General features: G+C 36.4%; 1 protein-coding gene and 1 non-coding gene across 3 annotated transcripts in view; one reads left to right on the top strand and one right to left on the bottom strand.

Moving 5' to 3' along the window:
• Positions 1 to 23,443, top strand: part of LOC113233833 (unconventional myosin-XV) — a 164,701-nt gene that overhangs the window by 95,328 nt on the left and 45,930 nt on the right. The window lies entirely within an intron of this gene.
• On the bottom strand, positions 6,135 to 6,206 carry Trnae-cuc. The gene has a single exon. It is a non-coding gene; the product is annotated as a tRNA-Glu (tRNA).

Below are 23,443 nucleotides of genomic sequence, written 5' to 3'. Positions count from 1 at the left end.
TATATATATATATATATATATATATATATATATATATATATATATATGTATATACACACGTTCGTAAAGGTGATTACTTACTGGATATCTTTGTAGCGTAACATTGGCGTCTGGTATATGACATGTCTTTGATACATATGTACATTCAAATTTAAACGAAGATCCATTGCTCACTAAAAACTTTTTTAGTTAATCACAATTATGTTACTTATGGTTCTGAACAAAGTAATTGGTTCTAATAGTTCTAATTTGAACAATAAGTTTTGAAATTTTAAATCTGTAGAATCTGTTTCTTTATTTCTACGTTTTATCGCTTGCTATATATATGCTATATTATAATATAATAGCTCATTTTTACTAGGCTGAAAATTATATAATGACAAACTTCTATTTTGAAAATTGCACTTTACGTAACCTGCATACAGTTTAAATTGTATTTTAAAAAAGCATTTATATAGCCTACTCTGTGGCTGAGTGAACAAGAAGATACTGACTGAATTATCAATCACTGACAATGTAAAAGCCACTTTATGTTATAGTTGAATCAATTAATATTATTGGCCAAGATTATGCTCTCGTTCGAGTGTTGTAAGATAATTAAAGAGTCGGCATTGGTTTGGTTTTATGGCTAATTATATCAAGTTTATTATTGGAAAATACCAGTAAACATTATGCTGGCACTTCACATAGCTATTTTGTATTTGCATATTCGATCTATTTGGCAAATATGTGTAGATAGCACGTGTGACAAAGTATTTGCCTTGTTTGCCTATTCGACAAACACAACAAACACCAAACACCAAACTCGCGTTACCTTGCGCTGGTCGATTTCTCGACGCACATCAAAGGATCAAAATAGGCAAATACGCAAGTAAACCGTTCACACTATGGTCATATTCATTATTTTAACTCCTTATTTGGCTCCATGTGTGAACGGTCATATTTGTCAGTGTTTGCATGTTTGTCTGTACGTTAAATATTTTTCCACGTACCTACATCAAACCCCCAATACCGAATACAAGTAGTCATGTGAAGTGAAGCGCCGCCATTAAAGTTCTTCATTAAAGTCAGTGGAGACTCATAATCAAATGCTAGTTACGCGTTATCCCCGACGAAAAGGTGACAACATCGCGTTTAAAGCACTGTTTGTATTAATTACTTGTCAAACTTTTAACAGTTTTGTCTTTACTATCAGTCATATCAAGTGACGGAATGTACAAGTTGTGCACGTGATGATAAGTAAGTAAGTAAGTAAGCTACCCATTTGCAGTGCCACTCAGAGCTTTAAATCGCAGACTCGTGGGTACCTGCCACTACACCCGCCACCCTGAGACATAAAGTTGACAAGTTCTGTATGCCTGTAGTTTCACATTTTCACACATAAAAACCGGAACGCGTTAGTACCCATTACCGGGGAATTTTCCATTTAAAAATTCTAAATTTATCTTTTGGGCCGTGGGAGAGGCGAGAGTCTAAAACAGATATCCAAAATAATCATAATCATTTATTTCGAATCACAATGACACTGATATTATTAAAATTATGTCTGTATAAGTTTATTTACAACGTGAGAGAGCGGAATCTGTACTGATACTCTATGGTGTATATACAGTATTGCGACAGTATTACGCGTCACAAGCCGGACGTCACATTTGCGATTTTTAAAGATTTGTAATTCATCGTGCTACCTATGACTCTGACGTGACAAAGGGAGTGTTGCTGTGCCGCTATTAGAGGTTATTTTACTAGTCTAAAGTATAATGCATTTGTGGCATCTTGTGTAAACTGCCACAAAACCATGCGACATAACACTTCAACTTAAATATTAACTTAGATAATAATAGCACTTACATAAGCTATCGATAAAACTTCCATAATTAGTAGCTTGAGGCTGTACGATGAGAGAATGTGATCTTCCGACTAAACCTTTCGTTGTAATCGTAATTCATATAACAGAAAGATTGTTCACGTAACAAGTTAGGTTTCATTTACAGCAAACTTTAATCTGCCGATGTTCTTTCGTTGGAAGGCTTTTAATCATATCTATATGCACCTAAAATATTGAGTAATCTCTTTTGAATTTAAATTAATTTTAATTAAGCTTATATTGACTTTACATTTTCGATGTTTTCAGTATATGAAATATCTTTATGATTTTACAACATGCCGAAAACAAGAATGGAACTCTAAGCCGAGCTGATATTTTCAAGATTAATTAAATAATTAAATAAATTTATTGCATTGTGTGGTGCAGAAAAAAGGTCTAATAGTTAAAAATGTTGTTTTTTTCGTGGAGAAATATAAATTTTGTTTTGTAATATATATATAGGAAAATGTTATGTGGTTTGCTTACAGTATGGTTCCACGAATGCGAACTTCACGATATATCAGTTTGGACCTAGTGTGCGATATTTCGGTTTAATTTTTTTTTTCTTTTTTATCTTATCAAGTGACGGGACGAATCAATTAAATAAATCTGTTATATTGCACGTTGAAAACAATATTGACGAGCATTGCTCGTCTTTGGTTGTACCTTATACTTGTTCACCTATAAGTACAGGGAATTATAGGTCTAGTAAAAAGTTAATTGTTTTTTTTTTATTTTATAATTGTAAAAGACTGTTTGTTCCCCAAGAAAAGGAAAAAAAATCTTGCAATGTTTTCTCATTTTCACAAACTTAAAATGCTATTTTCCGACAACTTTCAGGAGCTGGCATTTCAACATTTCCATTTAGTGACGGTGTTGGTTTTTACGCGCTTTATACGAGTACATATATTTAACTAATAGAGAGAACCGCAATAAGCCTAAACACGCCAATCTCAGTTAGTGCAGCTGTGTACCTGTTGAAATGGAAATTCGTGGGGGCTACAGGCTATCCTCCTCGCTAAGGGGCTTTCAACTCTTCTCGGTGACCAGAAGTTTGACAGCTACTACCGGCAAACAATAAGCTGAGCCATTCTAAAGGGAACGCCCCTAGTCTCCTGTAAGGTGCCCTTACACGAAAGTGGAAGTAGAACAATTTGTATATAATTTTTTATTTTGAATAATGCCACGTAAATATGCTTAAAGTGAATTGAATTAAAATGAATAGATAATATTATGTAAAATGAATAGAGAATGTAAACATACATAAACAATGTAAAGAGAACGAGGACAGTATCTAGGTTTATTACAATAAAGTCTAAGTAAGACGGTAAGTACGCAACATTTCTAACAAACATATTTAACGGTCACGCCGCGTAGTTTAATTATGATAATTACAATATCTCTAACTGTAACAATTAAAGTTTCATTCTAGTTGAATTGCAGATTTTGTCTTCAAGGGTCCACGTTCTATTTAGTAATAGTTCTGTGGGTGCTAGGTGAATGTATAAAATACATAATTTGACTTTGTCTTTTACTTTGTTTTTGTAGATGGTATACATATATTCTAATAGTACACCCACAGACCCAGACACAACAATTGTGAAAAGGATTATGTGGTTAACCATGATTTGTTTAAAAATTTACAACCATATGTTATCTTGTAATTGTTTACATTTTATTACATATTTACATATTAATCTCACACGTCCCACTCCTGACACGTGTCGCCTTTAATCATAGAGAAATATTCCTAAAAAGGTATTGTGTTATGTATTGATTAAAATTTACGCAAAACTAAAGGAAGTTAGGTGAAGATGTCGTAAACATTGGCGTAATACGGAAAACGGCCGAAGTATTTTTACGAAGCCATTAATTTTGTCATAAAGGAGGAATTATCTTTATTTTATTACGTAGTTTCTTCGTCTGGATTGTGTAATAATAACATTTTCTTCTGGTGTTTGTATATTTTTTAGCAATTATAATTTTTTCTTTATATTCCATCTTTCGTAGCAGTAAAACTGCTTGTGAAAGAGTTCATCCAAGGAAGCACTCCCACCTTACCTATTTCTGCCGCCAAGCAGTAATGTGATCACATTACTGCGTCCCCTTTTAGAAGGGTAACGGTGCAGGTGAAATTACAGGCACATGGGACTTGACGATTTATATCTCAGGGTGACGGGCGCAGCCCATAACATCTTTGCGATTTAAAGCTCTGAATGGAACTGCAACTGTTGTGGAGAGGCGTGTCGTTTAGCACCAGGCGCACGACTTGTTTGTCCCATCAATTGATATTATGAAAAAAAAATTCTACATGTATAACAACAATTTTTATATTTTCATATCTTCTTCCTGTCTTTATACCACGCTAGGTGGGGTCGGCACAATATGTATTTTTTTATATGTACATTTATTTTCTACATTTAAAATTTAATTGACCACAGTCTAAACTCAAATCGAGATCGACAACGATAAGAAAACTAGCTTGCCCAGGAGTTGTCTATTTACCTTACGCTGTCACTGCGCACGGCGATATAGACATTATGCACGTAGAGTGTTCCATTTCTAACATAAGACAATGCGCTATATCGCCAGTCTCATATTATTTAAACGCTTAGGCAACATTGACTAAAGTATAGATATATAATACGGGCCATAAGTGGCCAATGTCCGCGGCTCCCGTTGGATCCGTTACACTGACCGCGCTCACCGCTACGCGCAAGCGCAGGTACTTGCGCAGCCGATGCGCAGGTATGCACTTGCACATTGTTTTGTGACAGGTGGAGTGTTTTAAACAAGGGCTTGTTGGTCCTAACCACGATGTACCATAGTGAATGCTGGTTGGAAAATGTGAGCGTTCCGCAGTCTCTGTGGTATAAACCCAGAAAGAGAATGAGAAGCAGTGTGATACGGGAAAGAAGTACTTCATTGATTAAAAATAAAAAGCAATAAATGAAAATAAAATAGTTATATTATTAATTACAAAACTTTACTTCTAACTAGGTAAAGTGAATGCCTTAATTAGACAAATTATAGGAAATGAAACTAATTATTTCAGATATAAATTGCATATACTTGTTAACGCTTCGATTCCCTTCCAAGTCCCATGGTAACGGTGAAAGTCAACAATCAGCTTTGTCGAATATTCACTATACTTACAAATGTTATTAAGTAAATTCTTTTTTTAATTTTCCAAAGAACATTCCAAGTTACTCTACTTACGTTTTACAAAATATTTTATTTTAACAGTTGTAGTAGGAGGGGGTGTACGGGGTGGTAGAGATTCGCTCGGCTAGCTGGTGCCCCCTTACTACATCCAGGAATCAAACGACTTAATTTGGTGAAGAAGAGTTGGTTTATTGTACAACAGCTTACAATCTGGCTTACAATACAAGGGTGTCCAATAAAAGAGATTCGTCTCGTTGGATGCAAAGCGCGGCGCACAGTGCACGACAAGTCCCGGTGGATGCGAATATTACAAAAAAAAACACACAGTCAGAGGAGTTCTTGTTAGGAACGGGCGTTACAAATCGTACTCGTATATAGTTATTGAAACTATATACTGTGGCAATATCGAAAATCCGATATCGTATATCTTAGAAACTATATATCGATATTACTCCGCTATATTTTCCAAACTAAATACCAATATTGCTTCGTATCAGTATCAGATATCATGACTATATATTCACCGAGTGGATGTCAACGCGAAACCTTTTTTTGTGCGTCTTCGAAACTGTTTACTAACACCACTGTTTACCCATCCCTAGTTCTTGTCTCGAAAGATGGACGAGTTCAAGATGCTTCCGCTTAGCGAGGATAACCGTAGATGCGCAATCGTGGAATCGATCCATCTCATGCAAAGTACTGGTGACAGGACATTACTTTAAGGAAAATCTTAACACCGCCATTCACAAATCGCTTTTTCTACGCCAATGCCACCTAGCGGTGAACATTGGAACTGTTTTCACTAATATTGCGAAGTTATTGTGTTACACAGTACGAATTTTTATTTCATTTTTTTTGTTATTAATTAGTAATGAAAATTAGATATAAGTTAAAACTTATTAATTGTTACTGCGGTCTTATGTCTGCTTGGGATATTTCATTATCATTTTATTCATCATAAGCATACAGTGCATAGTGCGTGCATACATAGGTATACACGATTACTGGACCAGACGGTAGGGTAACGTACCATCGATACCTTATATAGTATCGATGTAACGTACCAGAATTTACAAAAAAAAAAGATACTCGACTTCGTTCTTTCCGATACCGGGAATCGAACCCGAGCCTCCTGGGTGAGAGCCAAGTATCCTAGCCACTAGACCATATCGGATGTTCTATTGGTGGTTGAAAATAACACTCTATTCCTGCAGTAGCTGAATTTTGGAATGCCATGCGGAAACCACATTTTTAGCCAACTATTATTGAAGTATAGGATGCTCGTTATTACGAGGAGAAAAGCAACATCTTGTTCGTACAGGAGACCTTTGCCTAACAATGTAACGGTGATCTGTGATTTAAGAGAAGTAACCAATAAAGTTTACAGATCGGTAAGTCATCACTTTATTACAATTTTTAAGAACTGTATGGTAATAGAAAACGTGTATTACAACTAGATTGCATAGATAGTTTCTACGGGCCTAGTAAAAGCATGGCGAGTGAATATGAGCGCGTATGGCGAACAGAAATCGACGATTTTCACTTAATAATCGCCTACCGACGATTTATTCCGCACTTCGAAGCAAGACAAAGCGAATGAAAGTGAATAATGACAACTCTATTAAAATTAATTTCTTGCGGAATATTAGTAACGTCATTTAATTTAATTCCTTATGTCCTCGAATTGTACACTTACAGTATGCTCTAAATATTCTATTATAGTACCAAGTACTATTATATTATAACACTGCTTAATAAATTTTAGCGTACACTGTCCGGTCAGTTTTACTTACTTCATTATGAAACTTGGTTAACTTTTGCTTAATGCCGGTGCTTAATATGTTGCAATCGGCGATATCGAAGTGTATGTAGTAAAAGCTTGGGCGAAGCAAAACATTGGCGCAAGTCAAGTGTAAACAACTAAACAACGCACTACGAACCCCACGGCTGTCCTTGCCTGCCAGAGCCGTGGCCGTGTCGACCGAACGGTGGTCGGCACGCGCGCAGTCCGCCCGTAACCGCAGCGCCGCGCGCACCATGCAGCGGCCGCGGCTTTCGCTCGCGATGCGCGATAACTGGCGCCATCTGCAGCGCCTCTACGGCCTCGAGCTCGATTGTGAGGATTGTGAACCCCGTTCACCCCCGCGTCGCGCCCCCAGTCTCGACTCTCTAATAAATTCCTCGGAAGGCGCTCCATCCAGCGCGGACGCTTCCGCCCCAGAGGACTCCGACTCCGGCGCGGACACTCGCGACCCAGAGCCTTCGCGCCGCAAATCGGACGTTCGCGTACCTAAAAAGTGCCCTCAAAGTTACTCGTCGTCGTCTAGTGGTCATATGGAGACGATACACGAGGAAACCACGGAACCCAAAGTGTCAGTGAAGGAGATTCTCGCACGGTTCGAGAACTTGACGGAAAAGACTGATACTCCACAGGTATTGCACTTACATAGCGACTAAGATATCTAGTATATGTAAATAAACTTGCAATGAACGGAACAGGTTTGCGAGGATCTGACCTAGTGTGCTTAAACCGTAGTAAAGCTTAGGATTCTTGCATGTCTAGTGTTTACCGCACTTGGTACAAGCTAGGTACCTACCGTAGTTGCTTTCTGGAAATATGTAATTTGAAAAAAGTCCATCAATATTCCATTTGATTGGCATGTATAAATGCCAAATGCAAACTCCATAACACCTCCAACTCCAACCAACTTTCCGTTTTATTCACACAAAATACGAATATTAATAACTACACATAATCCTTTTAATTACCTCTACATCGCAACTGGCATTTCGCAATATCTGCAATAGTCGGACGAATTACAAAGTTTTGGTCAACTTAAAATACTTGGTAGCAACGTGAGCGTAAATACTTATTTCATCGACCGACACGACATTACGGAGATCGATGTTGAAATCGATTTAAAAGACGATAATTATGAATCGATTATTGTTTTTTGCTGGACATATGGGACGACTTTCCAATAAAGATTATCTTTGTCGTAATTTTCACTCGCCTGAATGTTTTCAAATGTGTATTACTTTAGATTTCGTGATTACAAACGTATCGCTTATCTAGAGAAGCATTACGAATTAGACTTTTATTAGGTTTCAAATTAATTAGGTATTAAACTGAAAAAGCACATTATGTAATTACTGCATCATTGATATTATGACAATCACACACTCATAACCCCGCACTAGGGAAACCCTGTATCGCGTGGGCCATGGACACAAACAAAGTCGAACACAAATTACACCCAAACTCACGAGAGAAATGAATGAGACCATATAAATATTTCTCCTAGCCCGCGAAACCAACCCGGGACTCCTGCGTGGCAGACCGGCATGGTAACCGTTCGGCCACAGAGCCAGTCAAAGCTTACGAAATGTTTTCGTGAGTCTTCAAAACAAATCGAACTTGAAAACAATTCTAAAACAAGCAAATGATCAAGCCCAGGGGGTCGATTTCGTAAAGTTTTCTCTGTTTAATAGTAATTTCTCCGGCGTGTAAATGTTAATTGCTTTCATTTAATAGTTTATTTTGACTGCAGCAGCCGTGGCGGCACACTTTCAACGAATACGTACCTACACGTGCATACGAACTAATTAATTATCATACGAAGTAAGTTCCGGTTATCAAAACAGTGTATAAGCAGTGGAAAATAAGATTAGAATAATTTTCTAGAGATATCCAACCGCGTATGTAAGGGTCAATATAGAGATTTGAATATGATAGTGTGCGACACTGATATTACTAAACTCTGCTGGTTCTGAAATATATTGTGTTGGTAAGCTACACGCCTGTCCGTTACAGTTGCAGTGCCACTAAGAGCACTGCCACTGCGCCTATCACCCTGAGACGTAAGTTGACAAGTTATATGTTCCTGTAGTTTCACCGTGACCACTACCATTCAAAACCGAAACGCAGAAAAATTCACATTACTGCTTAGCGGTAAAAATACGTAAGGTGTTAGTATTTTCCTGGACGAGCTCTTTCACAAGAAGCTCTACTGTTAATAACGCATACAGAAAATTTAAAATATCTGCAGTTATAAAAAAATACTGTCTGTTGTTTTTAGGTAATAGAAGTTTGTAAAAACTTATTTTAAAGTGGTTGATAGCGTTCTATTACGACGAAACTTTAGTTTTTAATGTAAGCGGTACAGATAGGTAAATAAATAACGCACACATTCAACATAGCCCCGCACTAGGGAAACCCTGTGTCGCGGGTGCCATGGACACACACATAGACAACCACAAATTACACCCAAACTCACGAGAGAAATAAATGTAAGCCATACAAACATTTCTCCCGGCCCGGGAATCGAACCTGGGACCTCTGCGTGGCAGTCCGGCATGGTAACCGTTCGGCCACGGAGGCAGTTTAAGTTTTAGGTAATTTAATTCTCGCAATTTCGAACACTAGGCAGTCTGCTGTATGTGTTTTTCTTTAGCCTGTTTACATAATTCATTGTTAATAGATTGATTTGAAAGTTTAGAGGAGCGACTTCTTCCCAAACCTCGGTTGGGAAGAAGTCGAATGAACACCCGTTGTACCAATCACGACCCATAGCGGCTTTGTTAAGTTCATTAATCGACTTATATGACGTCTTCCACTCCATTAAAGATAACCATGTCCGTCGTTTGAAATTTCCACAAATTGGAATCGATTAATGATTGTAACACGATTCAAAATTAAATCTCATCGACTTTCGCGACATATCAAAGACCCCACATTTCATCAGCCCCTTTGCGTGTCAGATTAATCATGCCCACGATTAAATACCGAACGTCGCTATCATAATACCTTAGAGTATAGAGGCAAGTACAACACAGTTGCGACACCAACACATCACTTATGTATTGAGCAATGACTGATTATGTTTCGGCCTAAGGGGATTCCCATAAAGATATTGGTAATTCGATAAAATTAACATGAATTGTGGCGTTGTTGCGCATCCTTACACGTCCAATTTTTCCATCGGTTACGAAAACATTTAATAAAAACCGGAGACGCTGTTGCCTATCTCTTGGATTGCATTGGTAGCTTTCTATGATGTCAAACATTTTAAAATCTCTCTTACACACTCGAAATCTGAACAAGAGAGCATACACACGAGCACTTACCCAACCTACGTACGTTGTCAAAGAATCTTTACTATAAGTCCATTTCACATGGACGAGTTCTGTGACATTTGCAATTTTTACGTTGCACACGTACTACTTCTAACTAATCTCTCAGCCAGGTTATAAAAATACATAGCAAATTTGTCACAATGTACCAAAAACAAACAATATTTGCTGCAGTTGTAATTTTAAATAAAAAATACAGTATTTTATGTAGAAAGAAAATGAAATGATAACAATAAAAATAGATTACTCCAATTACTTGATGCGTAAAACGGAATATTTTATCCATAGTGATTTACACCATAAAATCGATAAATTAAATCGGCTATTGTGTATCTCGCGTCAATACGACTGCATACACCTTGTATGCTAGTCTTTTTCTTTTTGTTTTTAGCTTTGTGTGATGTTTTCGGAGTAATTGTGCAAACTTTGTTTCGTTGCAGTTGATTTTATGCTTTGTTGTTGACTTTTTGTTTGGTTGTTGTTAATTTTTTGGATAACTTAATAACATAATAATTAAATCTATTTCTTGTTTTTAATTTATTTTCTGTAAATCAATTCTCGCTTCTTTACAAATTATTTCAATCAATTGTTTTTCATTCGATTTTATACCACCACATCTCTAGAAACTTCAAATCTCAAATGTCATCGGAATTATGCTATGTGAAATGAACTATAACAACTCTAATTCTCAAAGTCATCTTCTACATTTCTCTTGCATAAATTTGCTATAATCGAATATGAGCGCCTGCGCTGTTGACGCTCACTCGCCAAGGCAAACTGCAACCTGTAAGCGCTTAAGTATATTGTAATAGATTAATTTAGACGAATTGCTGGGGACAATCTTGACCCTAATTGGGATGGCATTTTGAAGGCTTATTTGTGTGCAAGTTTCAATAAATTTTAGAAGATATTATAGGCGAAAATTTTAATAGGATACAACCCTCTTATAGCAATACTTTCTGCGTATATTTTTTCTCTTTGTAAGGGGGAATGTCGAAGTTTTTCTGAGCGGAAGTTACTTAATATTCAACCATAAAACTCGATATGTATGACGAACTGTTCGGTTTGGTCACGCATAATCTCTTTTGAAACTGGATATATTGTTGCCAAAACACAACACAATAAACAACGAAATTAATAAACAACGTTCAAAGGTCTGTTACTGTGTTGGTTATATTGTAATTCGCTACAAACGACAATGCAATGTTTGTTTACATTGCTGCAATGACTTTGGATACACGATATAAAATATTACGATAGGAACAAAATGTTAAAACAATCGAAGATGAATTCCGCCTGTGCGGGCAGAAAAACATAAACACCTACCAAAACAAAGTGCGCTTTATAAGCAATATTATCCAATTTTTAGGTAGTCTGTTTGTTACTCATTTTGTTTCGGGTTCTTTTAGAAGTTTCATGGTTTGATGTTTGATTTCGTCAGAGTAGAATTTTTACATGTATTATGCGAGTATAACCACTATTAAAAAACAAAGTAATGGAAAATATAAATGACCGCTTTTACCCACGACTTTATCGGCGCAGAAGTGTGTACCTAAGAAATGTATATACATATAAATACCTAAGTTCCCGACAAAAATTTTATAAAATAAACAAAAGAAATAAATATAGAATAGATATTCATCAACGGCAATTAGTGATAATATACATATATAGTAAAAATTAAGCTAAATTGAAGTTTTGATCAGGCGTGAGTTTATTAACTTTCGATTTAACTTCCTAAAAACACACTTTAGAGAAATATGTAAGACCTTTAAAGAAAACCGAAATGCAAGTTTACAACACATTTGCATAGAAAATGTAAGATAAGCATGGTTTATGCGCGAGAGTTGAAAAGCATTAGCATTTATGTGGGGTGCAAGCAATAATCGACAAAAACATCTTCCTATCGAACATTTCCCAGCGTAAATTAGCATCTTTCCACAACAATAATAGGAAACATTCATGTCTTGCGTATCAATCGAACGTAAAAAGATTAGAAACTGTCACAATGACTAAGTATTACCTTGGTATAAAGTTGGTTCTGTTGTAGAAATCTCCAACAGTACTACCTAGACCGCATGGTCAAAGGCGTAACACTACCAGGGCTGTAAGGCTGCTAAATGCCTAGGACTTTCAGTTTACGAGGGCAGCTAACAATATCCCTTCGATACCTACAGTTTTCAATACGATTCGCGCGTTTTACAAAACAGACCAAATTACGCAGCAAAAATGTGCAAGAACCAACCCAAAAAGAAAATCTAACTACACATATATGTGTAGTTAGATCGGCAACTGCCTCCGTGGCCGAGCGGCATGGCAACTTACCGGAGATGGACTGCCACGCAGAGGTCCCAGGTCCCAGGTCGATTCCCGGGCCGGGGAAATATTTGTATGACCTACATTTATTTCTTTCGTGAGTTTAGGTGTAATTTGTGGTGGTCTATGTGTGTGTCCGCTACACAGAGTTTCTCTAGTGCGGGGGTATGTTGAGTGTGTGCGCTATTATTATTATTCTATTTTATATGAATAAAGGAACAAATCGCATTTCATAACCAACGTAAAAGAAACATTCAAAAGCAGCAACCACCTGCATATTCATCTCTGTTGCATTATACAAACAAATAGCGGGGGAAAGTTGTATTATGGATGATGTATTTACATGTACGTGCACTGATGTCAATTGCTAGCTAGAACAGAGGTGGTTTACCCGCGATTAGAAAGAGCACTCTGTAGGACTGTCACACTGTCGTAACTCACCACATTTGTGGAAACACAGGTTCATTACGTAGCGGCCGGGTGCTATCGATACCCTGACGCCCTCTAGCAAGCATACGGTCAAAATGGAATATTTACAATATATTTTCCCCAGTGATACAAAATTCGGGTGCAAATTGGACAATTATAAATGATGTTAGTAAGCATTAGCCGAAACTCTTTAGAGGCGTCGCGAGCGGCGCTCGGCGACATATACATATACAGGTTGTATAAGTTGACAATAATAAAATTACTATTCTTGAATTAACAACTTATATTGAATGATTGAATAATCATATTGTGTATTTACTGGCATGCATTAATTAAAAAATAATCAAGAGACCAAAATTACGTACGTGTTTGTTAATACCATTACCATACAATGCATGGACGTACATGCGTGGATCAATCTATAAATAATAGATAATAAATTAGAAAATATGCACTGATGGTGATTGGGGTCAATAACAATGATTGAAAAGTTTACCTATGTGTCAAAATGATTTAGGAGAAATATAAAATAGCATACGAGAAATAATATTTGAATAACATCAAACTGTGCTGTATGGTTTTAATGTCATTGCTCACAGGCGAAGAAAAAACAAACAGAAAATATTAAGCATAAAATATGAAAAAAATTGGCGAGTTTTTACAGTTACAGTCTTTACACCAATTAAGTTTTGAGTTTGTTACTTATTTGTTTTCTTTATAAGCTGATGCATCTATAGCCAATGTTCAATAAACAAAATAATATATAAAATGTCTACATTTTGATTTATTGAAGTCAGTTAGTCTTCAAAAATCCGACCATTATCATTCTATTTGTCAACTAAGTGTGTGGAAAAAACTGTTTAACGTAAATTACTCCAGGTCCATTAGTTCATTAGTTTTAAAACTTTTAGAGCTTCTTGTGAAAGAGTTCGTCCAGGGAAGTACTGCCACCTTACCTATTTCTACCGCCAAGCTGTAATGTGAGCATTACTACGATCCCGTTTTTGAAGGGTGGTGAAATTATAGGCACATATAGTCAGTTGATATAATATTTTAAAAAAACTGGCGGCCAGCGGTAGAACAGTATAACAAATTATAATCACTATACACACTTCACAGGAATGATGAGTGATATTGGATGGATACCGCTTACCCAATGATCTTATATACAAAAAAGGTTACCGTTTAAACGCTGCTGTAACTGGCTTGTGCGTTTTCCGTGCGTCATTTGAAACACTGTTGAAAGCTTGCATATAAATTTCTTATGCCTAAGTATATTAATTATTTTATAAACTAGTGATAGAAATCACTCTGCATTTCTCTACCAAAGTTTGACGTAACGAGTACCTAACTATTGCCTTTTGAACTGTGACATAACGACATTATTCGGTTGTCAAAGTTCTATCAATGGAACGGCAGGGCGCTGAATCGTTGTGCAAGAGTCGCGAGACTTGTTGATGTCATTTTGGTAATGAAGTGAAAATACGACTATGCATTTGCTATTTACTCCTAAAAAATAGATACCTACGAGTACAATGTCTGTTTCTAACTTTTTTCTTCAAGCAGTAATAGTCAAATGTTTCGTCCTTCGGGATACGCCAAGGCATCAAATTAGCCGTACTGCTAGATCTAGATTTTTCTAGATTTTCATTTTTCAAAAAGATGTTCTCAATTCGTTTTTTTGTGTATGTTACGCGATAACTCCGTTCACAAATGAGCTGATTTTGATGATTTTTTTTTGTTGGAAAGAAGATACTTTAGATTTGGTCCCACTTAAATTTGAAGAAACTATTCCTCCTATAAGGGTGGCAAACTAGGGGATGAATGACTTTTGAGATCGGTTTTTTTAGTACTCTGTACTGATATTTCAATAACTTAATTTTCTGTCAATTTTTCGCGGGAAATCGTCATGTCTTTACGGTGGCCATTTTGAAACTCCTGTCTTGCTTCGATTATTACCTACATATCGATTGTCATTTTTTCAAACGAATTTTATTTGAAACTAAGTAATTATTATTATTGATGACCGCCTTGGTGACCCTCCGGTTTGCGCGTTGCATGTGCAAGTCCCAAGTTCGATCCGCAGTAGGAACAATGAAATTTCTTGTCGGCGCCGACACAAAGTCGGTTTTAAACAAGTGTTAGCTTCATATAAAATGCTCTGCCACTGAAACATCCGATTAAAATCCGGGTCCGACAGCCGACAAGTGGGAACGGGCTTTTAGGGCGACGCCTTAAAGTCTCGACTTGAGCTGTTTTTCAAACTGTACCTGTTTGGTGAGACTCTCTACATTTTATGACAGTGGGTAGTTGTATGACGCGGCTCGACTAACTCCAATACATTCATTAAAAAGTAAATATTATACAACTTAAGCTCATAGCAATGGTCATTTTGTCATGATGGCACCCAAGTTACGTAACATTATTCCATTTTTATATACTCTAATTTGAAGTTTAAATACGGATAAACATGTCTGGGAGAAAATCTCCACCTTCCGTACATACAAATATAGAGAGCTATTAATTGGTTAAAACATTTTAATTAAAAAAGAGATGGAAAAATTGTGAATATAGAATAACATCATCAATTTCAGGGTTCACATCCCAATGTAATCCAAAACCTAACCTTACAGCTTTCAATAGCTGACGTAACGTTCGATTGCGATGCAGAGCAAACAATTCAGCGATTCACCACGAAGAGAGGCCTCGCATTGTCACTTGGACCGCATCTCCGCTTCCGATGAGACTGCATGAATGAATGGTACCGTGTGAATTTGCAAATTTTTGTTAAAAAAAAAATCAGAATAGAATCTACAAATTTCGTTTTATTAATATAACAATGTTATAATTTAGAGACAAAGGATAATGGGATCAAACGCAAGTGGTAAGTCGCAAACAAGGAAGGTGTTCTTTAAAAAAAATACATACGAGTATAACACCAATTTCTAGCGTTAAATGCATAGATAAGCAAAATATTACAATTAACAAAAATAAGTAAGAAATTTAAAAATCTAATGTCAATATCATAATAAAAATACATACCTCTCCCATAAGTAGTTATAAGTAAAAATACCATTTTTTGCTTTGTTTCATGTTTGAAAGTAAACATAACATTAAGTGATTTCTTTATTTTAAATATGAAATCTATAATGTATGTACATAAAAATGGATATAATTATTAAGGCTAAAAACAAACATTGGTATTTTGACTTACAACTTACGGGAGAGGTATCGAATATACCTTAGAAAAAAAAAATCCTCCACACTGTAGAATTAATTATTCAATAAAAGTTACAGTGGGATACAAAACAATGCGTCGTTTATGACATTTTCAGATTTGTGGACGTTCAGACGTTCGTAGTTTTGGGGACCGATTCGATAACAAAGTTGTGCGCCGCTGTTTACAATTATTTCAATCAATTAATTTTAATTGTTACACTGTTTCCCTAGGGCAGTGACTAAACAAAGTGGCAATCTAGTTATGCGTTTGTATTTTTATAAAAATACAAACGCATAACTAGATAAAAAGGATTTTAGCAGTAGACCTCCTTGTGAAAGAGTTCATCCAGGGTAGTACTGCCTCCTTACCTATTTCTGCCGTCTAGCAATAATGCTAGCGTTATTGCATTCCGGTTTGGAAGGGTGATATTACAGGCACATGGGACTTGTCAACTTATGTCTCAGGGTGATGGGCGCAGTGGCAGAGCCCCTTAATCTTTGCGATTTAAAGCTCTGAGTGGCGCTGCAACTGTTATGAATAGGCGTGACGCTTACCACCAGGTGCCCCACTTGTTCGTCCCGTCACTTGGAATTATTAAAAAAAAACTCTTTCTTCCCCTGATTTCTGCAAACTGAAATTTTACTTTCATTTATTTTGTACTTAATGTATTTTTGCATCCTTTTCATTGATTTTTTTAACCGTCTTAAAAAAGGAGGAGGTTCTCAATTCGATTGTATGTTTTTTTTGTATGTATATTACGCAAGAACTCATTTGTAAATCGATTTTGATGGTTCTTTTTTGTTCGAAAGAGGGTACCTTACATGTGGTCCCATTTAAATTTGAAGAAAATATTCCTCCTTTGAGCAAACTAAGGGTCGTATTCCAGAACTCTACTCAATGCTCAAGTCAGGATTTGAGCAGACTTGAGTATGATTTCAAGCACTGGAAATACGACCCTAATGGCAACGACTTGAGTATGATTTTCAGTGCTCACTGCAATACTCAAGTATTGAGTACTTGAGTATTGAGTAGAGTTCTGGAATACGACCCTAAGAGAGAATGACTTTGAGGTTGGTTTTTTTAGTAGTCTGTACTGTTTTGTTATTTTATATCACAATAATAATCTTGTAACTTTATAACGTACAGCAATAAAACCGTCATATAAGCAAGCAAATAACACCGTCCGACTAGTTTACGACTTTCGTATATGACATAACCGAAATCCAAAATGTCTGTAATCTAATATAGTATTAATTTACTGTTATATTTATAGCTTCCCCACGCATAGTTGTTAAATTGAGGATGTTCGTTATACATTGAGTAATAAATGGAGTAGTAGGTAATAAGTCCGGCCGTTATAGCGATTAGGTGCAAAAACGATCGATTCAGAAATGCGCGTGCGACTCTATTTGTGTCATGTAGTTTATTACTACACACATTGCGTTACATCCGCTGTTCATTTGAAATGTAATATAACTTTTTGAGGTACAAGGTTAAGAGCATAAGGCCTTAATATTTGAATTCAATTCTGAGCTGCTTGTTATAAGAACGGTCCATAGTCCAAAATGTCATAGTTTATGTGCTCTTCACTGTTCAAGTACAAGTACGCAGTATGACAATGGTATCGTAGCATTTAAATAATTATTATTATTAACACATAGAATTTCTCAAAAATATAAATTTATATACGTAACGTTGCTTTTTAGACACGATAATTTCTTTATTTTACGTCACAAGTATTTTTTTTTCATCACACTTGCTCGTAAACAGTGGCATGACTTGTAGGCAATGTCGACCGTAATGTCCTAAAATATGCTCACGTGCTTTTTCGTTAAATAGACTTTTAATTTTATTCACCTACATTGTATTTCTCTTGAAGATTAGGCAAAGTTTTTATGCTCAAAAAATCTGAATGTGTTTCGCATAAGCTTCAAGTATAGAACACATTTACAATTTAACTACATTTTACTAAATTTATTTTGTGAATTCAAATTTGCAGTATTTTTAGAACTTTGAAACTATTTATTTTATACCTAATACATCGTGGCTGCATGCGTCTGTGCCTTTTGTAACATTTTAGTTAGAGTTGTATTATCTATGGAAGAACAGCTGGCAATCTGTAAAAAAAAACAAAAAGCCTGCCATTTGCAAATTCCGTAAATGTTATGCTATGAAGCAATATTTATTCATACAAGAAATAAATTATCATTGTATCTGTTTCCTCGCAAATGTAATAAACGGGCGGTAAAAATTACAAACCGCGAGTCATTAAAGTCCTCAGTCTTCGGCTTCGGGCTTCTAATAAACTCTCGTTTAATAATTTCTTATTTAATTAATACACAATGTACTGTTATTATATAAAATGACGGGTCTTTGTTTTATAACACCAAACGACGGGAATAAGAAGTCGTGCGCCTGGTAGTAAGCGTCTCGCCTACCACTAGTTGCAGTGCCACTCACAGCTTTGCACTGCCACTGCGCCCGTCACTCTGAGACATAGGTTGAAAATCCTATGTTGAAAATCCTATATATCCAAGTCCTATGCGCCTGTAATTTCACCAGCACCTGTGACAACTGTGTGTGGGGTGCTGATGAAATTACAGGAGATTTTTGAATGGTAGGCCATTCGAAACTGGAACGGCTGAAATAGGGTAGGTGACAGTACAAATGCACAAGGAGCTTCACGTCTATCTGTATCAATTCTTTGCGATTTAAAGCTCTGAGTGCACTGCATTTGTTATGGACAGGCGTGTCGCTTAACACCAGGCGCACGACTTATTCGCCCCGGCACTAGGTATCACGAAAACAGCGGGTTCCACACTCGTGGACCTCCATTGTTAATAATAATAATAATAATAAAATTTAGATATTTATTGAGACAACTGAGATCCAATGTTAGTAGGTGCAGATTTAAAACTATATTAGCACTTATATTTTACCAGTGACTTTGTATTATTTATTAAGTGCCGCATAACTGGGCACTCATTCCTGTCAGCAACTGTCTTCAGGAGGCCATTGGGGCTGTCACGTATTCTCTTCAGTAGCGACGCCGACTTTTTACATACAACAGCCGTGAAACTATCTACGCGCGCGTCAGTGAACATGGCTGAGGCACAGCAGAAACGTGACAGCCCCAACAGCGTCCTGAAGGCGTTATTGTATTGCACGCACAGAGCATTCCGAGAGCACTGAATGTAGCTCTTCCACAGAGCGCTAGCGTACATTGGTGTGCTCTAAACAATGGTATCTTAACTGCAGCCGTACATCTGGCGAACCTGCGGGCAAGCATGTTTGCTCTCGCCGATAGTGCTCTCCGTTCGCGCTGTATATCCAGGTCATCCTTGAGGTCGTCGGTAACATAGTGTCCCAAGTATTTAAAGTAGCTAACCCTTTTTAATGGAGAACTATTAAGTAGTACAGGAAATGCACACGTTAGGACTCTTCCTACCGGCGCCTCCAAAGATCATAAACTTCGACTTTTTAACATTATATAACAAGCCACGGGATATTGCATATGACTCACATATTCCAATTAGTTTTCTCAATGCACTGATCGATGGCGCCAGCAGCACCATGTCACCGGCATATCTATTGTTGTTTAAACAAATTCCGTCAACAAAGCAGCCCACATACGTGCTGCTTAGTTCACCAATTAGTCTCAATGCACCAAGCATTGACGTACAAATTGAATAATCTAGGAGATGTTGATCCACCCTGCCTAACCCCGCTCAAAATTATACCGCTCTGAAAATTTGTTTGCCCAACTTACAACGTTCGTTTGATTCCGGTACCAATACCTAAAAACGTTCGCGGCACTGAGTTTATCCCACAGGACGTCGTAGGAGATCGAATCAAAGGCACTGGACAGGTCCAAGAAACACGCGTATACTGACGTCTTTTTATTAGTATAATGTACTTATTAACATCTTATGCACTCCTTTATTTTTCGCTGTCATCGATCCCTTGTAGGTTTGAGTGGACCCCTGGCGGTCAGTATAGACCCTTTCGGAATCACCGATCTAAAACTATGAAGTGTGTAATAGGCGGCGACTAATTTGCCAAGCCTGAACTAAAATAAATCTATTGTTGTTTATTATTGATAATAAACGAACATGCGGAGAAAATTTGACACAGATCCGACGTCGACTAGCACTGATAATATAAACCACTGACAAGCGTCTGATGGCGACTGACGGGGCAACGGGCGGCGTGAAGCATGTCGCAAAGCCGCTTGGCAGTTTTCAAGTTTTAGGATAAATATTGTACATCCTATAGGAAATGAAACTATTTTTCCGGATGTAAATCGCGTATATTTGTTTTTTCAAACAAACCGAGACGTTTCGTTGTACATCCTATCGTATAATAAATTAGCACATTCCTTAGAGAATATCCTTAGGTGTATCGTATATTTTTTGTTGTTGTAAGACGGTTATGTAATACCATTTGATCTAGCAACAGTTATTCCAGCTTCTCCTCCGGTAACTCGTATTGAACTTTAATTACACATAATTTTAATAGCCCTAATCGATTGTCATACACAGCGGTATCTATTTAGCTATGGCATATATTAATACATTTTTCATTTAAATTCATAACAATCAATAACCGAACAATGCGATGATACAATACAATTACTGGCTTACGCGGTTGTATACAAATTCTTTGAACAATAACTTTATTATTTCGTATACGTTACCCGCTATTTTTTGTTACTGTAAATCCTGTGCCCACTGTGCATAGCTGCCCTGTTCTGTGAATATAATAATCTTTAATTAATCATTTTACTGTACAAATTAGTAAAAAAAGGAAATTTGTGTTTTTTAATCAACTGTATTATGATTAGTTAGTTTTCGTACTAGTTAGTGATATAAAAAACATGTTTTATCCACGATCGTCGCGCGAAGTTATTGGAAACTATAAGAAGTGTAAAATCAGTCAAACAACAGCGGTATGTGTTCATTTTACTTATTATAATAACATAACACGACGCATAACCCGCACACACTCATAAATCATGGCCACGCACTTGGGAAACTCTGTATCGCAGGTGCTATGGACACACACATAGGCAACCACAAATTACACCGAAATGAAGAGAGAAATAAATGTAAGCCATACAAATATTTCGCCCGCCCCGGGAATGCTTGGCCGTCCAACTGGTAACCGTTCGGCCACGGAGATAGTTATTATTACTTATTACAATTACTTATTAAAAGCCATGCACAGAAAATAAGGAATAAAAACATTTGAGTGTCCTAAAAATCGTTAATTTGTTATTGATCAGAAATTGTATATTGAATTAGTAGCAGTAGAGCTTCTTGTGAAAGACTTCGTCCAGAGAAGTGCTGTCACCTTATCTGTTTCTGCCGCCAAGCAGTAATGTTAGCATTACTGTGTTCCGGTTTTGAAGGGTAAGGGTGCTGGTAAAATTACAGGCACATGGAACTTGTCAATTTACGTATCAGGGCGTTCGGGCGCGGTAGCAGTGCCCGTCAGATCTTCGCGGCTTAAAGCTCTGAGTGGCACTGCAATTGTTATTCTCATTCATCGCTTGATGTTATGAAAAAAAAAATGTCTGAAATTATCTTCGCACTGTTTGGAACATAACCAATTTAGAAAAGTTTATTCCCCACCTCCTCATCTAGCGCCTAAAATGCTAATTGGTCACTGAGGTCGCCAATGTCTACAGATTTATAATTGTATAGGAGCAAAATTCGACGAATTCGCCTTTTGCAAACATTCATTAACTTACAGGGTTCAATATTTATCATCATTACGTTCAATGATAATTGCATAATAATAACCACGTGAATTTAAAACATAGTTAGCTTAGCCGGAGGTTAACAAGCATAAGGCAGGAATTATTTTTAAATTAACTTAATAAATAAAGTCAGTCTCGTTTTAAAAGGGTTCGAAACACGTAAACCCTATACAATTGTCGAATATGTGACGAACCGACAACGGTCTGCGCGCGCAACGATCCGTACTTCCTGTCCGCCGTCCGCTTTGTAACTTAACTCATCGTGACATTATTTATGCTGGGGACCAAAATATTATATACATACTTATTTATTCTACTTTTTTTAGTCAATACCGCCTCTTCGTTTCCATTACCCTTCATAACATGAAATGGAGATTCGCTCTATATGATAAATATTCGAAACCCTTAGCTGCTACGCTCATATAGAAGCATTGTAATTCAGTAAAACGCAAGATCTTACTCAATTTTCAAAAGCAAAATTTTTCCACTATACGTCATCTTTTTTATTGTTCAAGGCATATAATTGTGAGTGAGAGAGATGGCAGATGAGCTGTCTAGTCTGTCTAGTTTAGAGACTACTATTTAAACTAAGATTACAAAACAATAGGCAGATGGAACGCGGCGAACACGAGAGTGAAGCCACCAAAGCAAATACAAATTCAAAATCGAATACAATCGCAAAGCGTCGCACTATTTGTACGTCACGAGTGAATAGTTATTTTATGTTTAATATGCCGTTTAATTATATTTTTTGAGATTCACTCGGAACACAAAACTTCGGCATGGGTCATAGGAGCATCGATTAATTAATATTTTTATATGGAAATAAAATAATGCGTGCATATACATACAGGATGGCCCATTTACAGTGGGCCAACATTTTTTTTAGTTACCTCAGATTTATTAGATCTAAATTATTCTCACCAATCTCTAATAGCCATAATGTACACATAAGAAAATGTTTAAAAACAACTAAAAATAAAGGCCTACAGATATGTATCTGTACAGAACGTTCATTGTTGTGTGCACGTGTCATAAGAGGTGATTTGGAAAGCGAACATGTCAATAAAATTAAAAAAAAAATTATTGCATGCAGCATGCAGTTCATGAACTGCACAGGTTCTAAAGAGTTCCATTGGGAACCAAAAAATGTTTGTCAAATTAGAAAATGATCATCAATGCTATGAAATTGATCATAAAGTTAATTTAATAAAAAAAATTAATAGATAAGTATTTGCTGGTGCGGTTACACTACATCGCAAAATCAGAAACGAATGCTCGATGTATAGACGCGAAACGGTAGTATTATAAAAAATTGTGCAAAATCAAAGTTACTCAGATATTATGTAACTGTCATTGTAATAAATATTTTGAATTATCAAAATTTCACAATTTTAAAATATTTTAATAAAATATATTTACCTTTGTGTGATGTAAATGAATAACAATTGAATATTAACTTTATTGCATATAGTTTATGTGATATCCAAATACCACTTAAGTAGGTACCTGTATTACAAAATAACATTTCCAGTTTGTAACATTAGTATTA

Source organism: Hyposmocoma kahamanoa, unplaced genomic scaffold (genome assembly GCF_003589595.1).
Source record: "Hyposmocoma kahamanoa isolate Upper Pololo Valley unplaced genomic scaffold, ASM358959v1 80, whole genome shotgun sequence".
NCBI lineage: Eukaryota > Metazoa > Arthropoda > Insecta > Lepidoptera > Cosmopterigidae > Hyposmocoma > Hyposmocoma kahamanoa.
Note: the sequence above shows the minus strand (reverse complement) of the source record. Positions and strands in the feature narration are given on the sequence as shown.